Below are 9,728 nucleotides of genomic sequence, written 5' to 3'. Positions count from 1 at the left end.
TCTCAAAGGAATGCTTTCCCACGTCTACTTACAAACAAGCAAAATCACCCAAAGAGGACAACATATAAAGATTCATTGACAAACTTTCAGGAAAATGTGAGCTAGTTAGAGTTCCCATAATACATGAAATGACAATACATAACTTCGGTCCAGATATTTGAGAGAGAGAATAAGTTTCCTCGGCAGTGAATAAACTCACTGTGCAGCTTAGCAAGAAATAGAAATGCAAAAGATCCAGAAGCCAGATCCATCCATCAACCCAAATTTTGGGTAGTTGTTCCTGTTATTCCGACATTATCCATCAACAAAGGGATTTACCTATGAAGAAAAAAGGACCAAAATAGGTCCCAATAAGAAATATCAGTAGTAACTTCACAATCACGGCTAAAAAATACAACCATGTTCGTACAAGTAGGACCATAGGAATAAATGTCCGCATAGCAGATTCAAATTCTCCCCTGAGCTCAGCAATATGTCATATTCAATCCCCTCTGCGTCACCATTTGCCAAATGCTAGCAAGGAATATTGAAATATAAGCAATGACTATTCCCTTTTTGAATATTTCAACTTGCAACCACACTAAAGCAAACATTTAGTCCTTCCGCACCCCGCATTTCTCATCTCGCTGGTTTAAATTTACAGTTATTTGATCCATCCATCATAATCTCACCAGCCACTCAATAATCTAACAGAGTCTAGTTACGGACAGAAAGAAAAAGAAAAAAAGAAAAAACAGAGAGTGAGAGCGCATGAGTATGTATAAACATGTGAGCCATAAATGTTTTCCACTTATTTATACGATAGCACAAGAAATAATTTGAGAAGAGATTGGAGAAGAGACCTGAGTATAAAAACTAAGCAGCAGCCTCCAGCAACTGTCTCTCGGCACGCTCCCTAATCCTTCTCTCAAGTTCTGGCCTAAAATGCCGAATGAGACCCTGGACAGGCCGAGCGGCTGCATCACCTAAAGCACGTATTGTATGCCCTCCAATCTGCTTGGTCACCTCCTGCAGCATATCAATCTCCTCCAACTTTGCATACCCAATTTTCAACCTTCCATAATCATCCAGAACCATCCCGTGCCTTCCCTGCAGGGTGTGCACTGCCCACAGCTCTCATGCTTATAGAAATAAGAAAGCCTCGCGATTGCATCGACAACATAGGTGGATTGATCCATCACTATAACAGCTGCTGTTCCTAGACCAGACTGGACAGCCTTAAGAGCATCATAGTCCATCAGCACATCATCGCATATGTCCTTTGGGAGAAGTGGTAAAGATGAACCACCGGGTATTACTGCAACTAAGTTGTCCCATCCACCCCTAACGCCGCCGCAGTGTCTTTCGATCAGCTCCTTTAATGGTATACTCATTTCCTCCTCGACTGTGCAAGGCTGGTTTACATGACCCGACACGCAAAACAATTTAGTCCCCGAATTGTTTTTCCTTCCAAAACTGGCAAACCAATCTGGACCACGCCTGAGAATCGTAGGAGAAACAGCCACAGTTTCAACATTGGTAACAGTGGTAGGACAGCCATATAAGCTGGCATTAGCTGGGAAAGGCGGCTTTAACCTTGGCTTCCCTTGTTTCCCTCGAGACTTTCCAACAGTGCAGTCTCTTCACCACAAATATAAGCTCCAGCGCCATAATGGATGTGGACGTCAAAATCGTAGCCGGATCCACATGCATTCTTTCCCAACAGTCCAGCTTCATAAGCATCTTTTCTGGCCCGTTCCAGATTTTTACGTTCATTTACGTATTCACCCCTCATATAAATATGGGCAGCAGATGCCCTCATTCCCACACCAGCAATTAAGCAACCTTCGCGAAGCTTGTGAGGATCATGACGCATAATTTCCCTATCTTTACATGTTCCTGGTTCACTTTCATCGGCGTTGACTACAAGATAGCAAGGACGGCCATTTGATTCTTTTGGGATGAAAGACCACTTCAGGCCAGATGGGAAACCAGCACCACCACGACCTCGGAGACCAGAACTCTTCATCTCATTCACAATCCAATCAGTGCCCTTCAATACCAAATCTTTTGTCCTGTACCAGTCACCACGTTTCATGGCACCTTTCAGAAAAGGATCATGCGATCCGTACAAGTCGGTGAAAATTCGACCCTCGTCCTTTAGTCCACCAAAATGGGTTTATCTCTGGAGGAGGAGGTGGTGGTGGTGGTGGTGGTGGTGAAGGCGGTGCAGGGGTACTAGCAGTTTTGGCACCTTCAGTGCCGAATGACCTAACACCTATACCCCACCTGTCAGCCTGCCCCTGAAGCAAAATCGTCTTTCGAAGAGAAAGTAGGCCCCTCATCGGTGCCTGCTAGAAGTAAGAAAACGCGAATGACTCGACCTGAAGTAAATCATGCAGATGAAGCTATGCAACGAGATTACAAAAATCACTCCTGCGTAACCATACAGCCTCATATATTAGAGCACAGCAGGTCATATTCAGGTAATTCTGCTGATATTCATGAATCCAACTTGCGCAGTGACAGCACATGACAGCATAATCGTTTATTTACTTTAAATAGATGAGTCAATAACTGCTTATTTTGGAAACATGGAGTGAAAACAAAAGCCTAGAGGACGGTTCGAAGACGACTTTGCATTCCAACGAGTCAACTTTTGGGGATGAAACCGGATCAGAGTTCCTAAAACAAATAAGACATGTAACCCAAAAGTTCAGATAACAGACTACTTAGAATTAGACGATAACCTAAGAGAAACGGGGCTCAGCTCGTGATGAATTTAACCCAGGATTACATTGAGCTACTCAGCGTGAAAATGCCAATTCGAATACATATCCTAGGCCTCCTCTTTCGATAAATCTCAAGGATTTAAACCCTGAACGATCAAGAGAAAATGATGCTACCTCCTGACTAAACCTTAAAAAAATGAAAATGTCCCCAAAGAAGGGGAGAAGAAGGAACATCGAATCCCTTTCACTCGTCTAAAACAACACTTCGCAAAAAACCCAGAACAGCGCAACGACCTTAAACTCAAACCCTCGAATCAAATTTGATCCTTCACAATCCACCCCCCCTAAAGCTCGTCAAAAGTACACATCCACAGATCCAGGTTCGACAAACATTTCCCGCGAGCTTCTAATTCAGTCCTAACGCGAGCAATTGCGCAGTCGTAATCGACGAATAGCGAACGCGACCGAGAGTGCGAAAGTCACGGGGAAGAGATGAAGACGACGCGGTTCGCATACCATGGCACGGAACGTCGTCGAGGAGCGAAGCGAGACCACAACGAAGCGGCAGATGAATAAAATGATTCCACGGCGAGGAACGGGTAGTGGGCCTAGAATGAGAGCGGTCAACGGCCCACGGCCTGTGCACAAACGTGGGCCTTTTCCCCTCCTTTTGTTTGCGGGCTTCACTGCAAATGTCTGCGGTATTTTATATATTCAATTAATACGTGCAAAATAAGCAAAACATATATATTCAAGATTTTTTTTTTCTTAATTTCGTCATCTAATAATTCCTGGATTAGCTTTTGCGGAAAATCAAATTCGAGAATTGATGCCTTCTTTTGAAATTCGACCCACGATAGAGTTGCATGGTAATCAATGCCTTATTAGGAAAGTCCAGATTACATTCTTTCCAGCGGAATCGTGGGTGAAAATTAATTTCCCACGACACTTCTATTTCCTAGTTGAAAATGAAGTCCATGTTGACGTCGGAGGATATGTAATCCAACTGGAACTCTTTTGTGATGCTACCGGGGTTCGCGGCCGTGGAGGGATTGGATTGGAAAAGAGAGATTCTTTTTTGCATGTACGTATTCTATTTTTGAGTTTTGCTCCCAAGTGCAGGGTGAGCGTGCTTAATTTATGTAAAAATTTGCGAGAGACATACAGAGCATCGAGAGTAATTGATTCTCGCGGGTTCAAATTCATTCTAGGATTCGGGCAACACCTTTTGAGCGAGTGTTATTCTGATTTCTGTGGAACCATCTCATCGATTTCTTCTCAGGGATTAGGCACGTCACCGAACCACTTAAATCCATCGTGTTCGGGTTCCATTTCTGCCATCTATTTATTATTCAAGTCGTTTCATTTGTCTGCGCTTCCACATTAGCCGTAACATGAATCGATGCACTACACGCCACGTGCGAGCACGGCCTCTCGTTGGGCCGTTTCTTATCAGGTGGGCCTTCTGGCCTCGTGCTTCAGTTAGGGTGTCCTGTCCCTTTTGACCTCAATCCTGTTTAAGCTTACGCTCTTGTTCATGGTTTTTTTATTTCCCTAATGGCACCGATATTCATTTTGCTCATGCTTGCCGATTTATTTGTGTACTCATTTTGACTAAGAATACGATCTTTATTTCTTTAACGGAAAAAAAAGAGAAAAGAGAGTACTGCCAAATCACATGCAAAAAGTAGACCGTTGTTCCGCTTCCACGCCACATGATGAATCTATCATTGTCCAAAATCTCCCACGTAGAAAGGAGGTAACGATATATACGTGCTACGAGATTACTGTCAATCATTTAAAAAATTTAAAACTATTAGGTTAAGGTACTTTTTACTTATCTGAAAAATGGCAATGCCATCTTACTTACGTGCGATGTAAAAGCTACCCTAAACAAAGGTTATCATATTCGTAATTAGAAACTATATGAAATGCAGATGATATTTTTGGTATTTTTATTAAAATTCGTAATTAGAAATTAATAAAATAAAAATTACTCTAAACAAAGGTTATCATATTCACACTAGGAATTAATTTAGATTAAGTCCTATATCAATTAGGAAAAACTTTGTCCTATCAACTAGATATTACCTAAACATGTAAACTTTATCTATAACATGTAATGTTATCTAAATAGGTTTATGACTTTTTGGACAATTTTTCTCAAATCCTCCGATGTGAGATTTCTTTTACACAACTCATACGTGCATCCTAATTCTTTCGGCTTTCCCTTCTCAAATCTCACCAATCAGATTCTCTCTTCATCTTTAACTCAACATAAGTTCTTTTTTATTATTTATCTCACTCAAGCTCTATTTTCTTTCGAATTCTCTTTTCCCTTACTGAACCCATCATCTATATTTCCTGTGGATGCTCCCCCTTCAGTTCAATCTCTTGCTTCTTCACACCACTTCTTAAGATTCGGCCAAATCTCCACTCACGAAACCGTGGACTTTCCTGAACTTGATCCAAGTTCACATAGGCGTGCCACAATGACGAGCATGAGATGGCCGAGCTTCCAGAGTTCCTACAGCTATTATTGATTTTTGTATCTCATCACGTGCAACAACTCCATCAGTGGTCCAGCAAATAGAAGTTCAGCAAAGAGATTCAGATTCGGAACAACAATAAAGCCCTGAAAATCGTGTGAACTGGTTATATCATTGCAACGACGACATCGTTGTATCAACTTTCTTATACACATATTCATATGAACTCACCAATCACAGTTATGTGATTTTCTTATTTTAGGACAGACGTTCTCTACATAGTCTATAGGTTCGAATATAAGAATGAAAGTTGTAGATCTCAGCATGACAAGATATGAACAAGTATGGTCTACTTCCATTTTTGTAGCATGATCACTGATTGCCCCGTTTCGACTTGCTGAGTTTCCGAGTTCACAAGTAATACATCGTCTCTGACTTAAAAGAGTTCTGAAAATATCATCACAAATAGAAGTTCGACCATCATTTGAATGATGAGCGGACACTCTTCACAATTCGTTGTGATATCATGCAAAATCAGCATAAATTGAAATCACGTAATAGCCTTTGTGAATTTCAAATTTCTAAAAAACAAGTTCTGTCAAGATTCTCATTGCGCGCGATTGGCTAAATAATAAATATTCAATACCAGTAGACGTGTCTAGATTGATTTCTACTTTTTTACTTTATTCAAATCTTGCGGCATAAGCATTTTTATTTTTTTCTTTTAAATCCAAAATAGCTGAAAGTTAGATAATATATTAACGTGGACATATAGATTCAACGCCATAAGGAAAAAAAAATCCTTACCCAAAAAAAAGGAAAAAAAAATACTAAAATGTAAAATCATCAAAGTTGAACACGACATACATAGGATATCCTATCCAATAGGTTTCCTTATACGATAATTCCAAAAAAGAAACAGAGAAAAATAAACAAAGCCATAATTGTCTAATATCAGCAACTCTTTACCCTGGGAGGGTGCTCTCTCTCTCTCTTCAGTACCGTCTTGGACAATCCGAACAAGACACCTCTTGAATCCAAGATGTCCATCCTGTCTCCATTCAAAGTTCGTCCGAATGTCCTGGGATACAGAAAAGCTTCCTTGTGGTGTTGGTTTCAAACCCAACATCTGAGGGGCAAAATCACGGCAGGGTGTTAGGCAACTAAAGAGTGGGACGAAGGGGTAGAAGAAATAACTAGACAAACTTGAGACAAACATGGTACACTGACTCATATCATCAAAATGGGGAAAAGGCACACCACATGTGCCATAAATTTTTCTTCGGTGACTTAATTGCTGTCATAACTTATGTCCGACGCTCACTTGAGTAACGCAACCTTTCCTTCGATCACTTGAGTGCCATAAATTTTTGAAAAACTTCTGGCATAGCACTTGTGGTAAGCATAGGCACTTAAGTGATCTGAAAAAAGTTATAGCACTAAGTGCGCAGCGCCGTACAGAACTTGTGATGTCTCTATCCTATCAAATTGGAATCCACCAAATGCATCAAGCAGCAACAAATGTGAAACAGGTGAAAAGCATGAGGAAGTAACTCCTAGAGTACCAAAAAGGGAGCCAAAAGGTCGTATCTGCATGTTATATTTATCAAAATCAGGAATGTATCATCGGAGCAAGTTTACAAGGAGGGCACTTCCAAGGACAGGTAACATAAATTTGGAGGGAGGGGGAGAGATTGACTAAGTGATCGATTGAGGGCGACCAGTCCGATCTGATAGCGAAGAAATATTAACTTTAAAAAAGGTAAATTTCTTTAGGCATCATCTCCCAAAAGTTAGCTTTTTCTGAAACTTAATCGGAGCAACGATAATTCGGTTTCGCTATAAATCTTTAGATACGTGATCTGCTAACAGGCGATGTACAATAAACTAAATTCGACACTTAAAAAAAGAATTAAATAGAGAGAGAGAGAGAGAGAGAGAGAGAGAGAGAGAGAGAGAGAGAGAGAGGCCTGGGAGAAATCGAGGTCGTCCTGCTTGCCGTCTAGCCGGATGGTGCCGTTGACGACGACGGACACGTCGCCGTTGAGGCCGTCGGGCAGGCAGTCGATGGTGCCGATGTGGTGCTGGCACTGCTGGAAGGGAAGGGAAGGGAGTTGAGTTTGGCGAGGATACCCTCCTTGCCCTGGATCTCCCGGCCGTCGAAGGTCATCACCGACTCTTCCTGGTACATGTTCACCAAGTCCGCCCGGTTCGCGTCGAACGTCCTGTAGTAGTTCTCCACGAACCGCTTGGCCTCCGCTATCAGATCCATGGTTTCTCGGTCGAACTCGAACGTCGTCATCTCTCCTTCTGGTTCTCGATCTTGAGCCTGTTCTGGAAAATCAAAAGAGGAAGGGGTACCACAAGAGAGAAACCCTAGTAGGGGCTTCGAGAGTTTTCTCTTTATTTGGAATTGTCGCGTCCACGTGTCTCTTAACAAAAACCCGGTCGACCCGAAACCGGTCCGTCGGGTATAGAAAGACTAAACAGACCCTCTTTTTTCCTTTTTCCCAAAAAAAAGTTCAAAAAAAAATCTTTAAAATTCCTTTTTAAAAAAATTTGGTAAAAAAGAGGTTTTTTTGAAAAAAATTTTTTAAAATGTAATTTTATAAAATTATTAATTAAAAAAAGGTTTTAAATTAAAATAATGGTTTGTAATTTGTCTAAAATATCCTTATATAGAAATAACTTTCCGTTTATTGTAGGTTTGGTTTTTTTTTTTTTTTTTTTGTTTCTTTCGTTGATATATTTACCCCTGCGCCGCCCCCCCCGGGCCTGGGGCGTGTCCGCAGGGGGGCCCCCCGGCGCCCACCCGGCCCTCCGGGCGGGGCGGCCCGGTCCGGCCCGCGCCCCGATCGGACCCGGCGGGCGCCGGGCCCAGGCGCCGACGCCGACCTCGGGCGGCGCCGGCCGCGCGACCCGTCCGGGCGCGCGACCGTGACCCCGTCGGCCCGGCTCCTTGGAAAACCAAAACTTCCTCCACGCTCCGTTATTGATATTTGTCGATGGACTTCATCTACAGAAAGTTGCCGCTTCGCTGGACCGATTGAATGCATGGTTTTAAGTTGAAAAGGCCAAATCAGAATAAAAAAACACTAGTTTCGGCCCATAGATAAAGGACAAGTATTAAAGGGCTTGCGCCATTTTTATCCATTTATCAATTTTCAGTATCTACAGAGGTGGCCATGTTGGGTTTTCTCAACCAACTTTTGCATGAGGAAAATTGTTGAGATACAAAATACATGCTTCGAACTGTAAAGCTTTTACATTAATATTTTCAAAATCAACAATTGAAAAAACCGTACTCAACTTTTCTCTCCATATCTAATGTCCTCATCAACATTTCAAAATGCAAATTTTGAACCTAGCCGAGCTCCGCTTGAACCCGACGCTCGCGGTCGGAGGCCGACCCGATGCTCGCAAACTGCACAAGTTTCTGCAGTCGAGCTCAGCCATGGCGGCATGAAAACTCGATCCGGCCTTGAGCTTGTACGGCAACCGTTGCCGACTCATATTTGAGGGCAGCGATGGCCTCCGAAGGTGAGTAGGACTGAGCTTCCCTCTCGGTGTGGGGTGGAGAGTGTGGGCGGATTTGGGTTCTTGCGGGGTGGAAGTAATTGGAAAATGAATTGTCACTATAGTAAACTATGTATGGTGCAAGACGCAACTTACAATTCATTATAAAAAAAAGTGACGATGATAATCGTGAATTTTCAAAACGTAAAAAGTCGGGAGGCCGTATCGAGCATTGAAGTAGCTTGCTGATTATGTTAAACAACTATACTCATAAATTATTATGCATAATGTATACCAGCTGATAGGTTAAAACAAGGCTGGGCCAAAAAGTTTGGGCATTGCTAATTTAGGTAAAGCATCACCAGAGAAGCTAACTAGGAAGCTGGTGATAATTGGCAGGTTTGAAACGAGCATTAGGACAGCCTGATGGCTGCAAAAGGATTTCCACTTGGACTTGTCACGTCACCATACCACGTCACCATGTGTCATCCAGATCATCAAATTTAATAATAAAATTTGATAGAAGCTAATTGAGGGTAAATTTGTCACGGGTGTAACAGTTTAAGGTTTTTAGTGGTTAAAACATTAGTTTGGGGTAAATTTGTCACAGGTATACCAGTTTGGGGTTTTTTGGTAGTCAAAAAATTAATTTGGGGTAAATTTGTCATATGTATATCAGTTTGAGATTTTTCTTGGTATTACCCAAGAGCTAAACACTTAGAGTAATCTAAACAAAGTGCTCTGAATTATCCTCAATGAGCAGAAGTTCTCTCACACTCAATATGCATTTAGCGTCGTGGAAAGAGAGTCGCTCAATGTCATGAATTAGAGTTATATTGACTAAGTAAGGAACGAACCTCGATAAAATTTAGAGGCATGCCAGTATAATAACTGAACGAGTGGGAATGCTTAGTTTGAATTCTTGATCCAACTTCTCACTCTTATTGAGTTCTTTGCAAGTGATGAGGTGGTCCGCGATTAACCAAACTTGTGAAACTGCTCTTATCAGCTC

The 9,728-nt window shown here is 41.9% G+C and overlaps 1 protein-coding gene and 2 pseudogenes across 1 annotated transcript in view; 1 reads left to right on the top strand and 2 right to left on the bottom strand.

Moving 5' to 3' along the window:
* Positions 1–44: 44 nt before the first annotated feature.
* LOC115664923 (NADH dehydrogenase [ubiquinone] flavoprotein 1, mitochondrial-like) lies at positions 45–3,239 on the bottom strand (annotated as a pseudogene).
* The window catches only part of LOC115676175 (phospholipase A1 PLIP2, chloroplastic), a 37,653-nt gene continuing 31,163 nt past the window's right edge, over positions 3,239–9,728 (top strand). The window contains exon 1 of the mRNA XM_056313502.1: positions 3,239–3,243. The gene's annotated coding sequence lies outside the window, so the exon portion shown is untranslated. The remainder of the gene's footprint in view (positions 3,244–9,728) is intronic.
* On the bottom strand, positions 6,632–7,517 carry LOC130137371 (nuclear transport factor 2A-like; annotated as a pseudogene).

The sequence above is a fragment of the Syzygium oleosum genome, unplaced genomic scaffold (assembly GCF_021117445.2).
Source record: "Syzygium oleosum isolate NSW1041296 unplaced genomic scaffold, Sole_v2.1 Sole_v2.01, whole genome shotgun sequence".
NCBI lineage: Eukaryota > Viridiplantae > Streptophyta > Magnoliopsida > Myrtales > Myrtaceae > Syzygium > Syzygium oleosum.
This window is presented reverse-complemented; position numbering and strand designations above follow the sequence as displayed.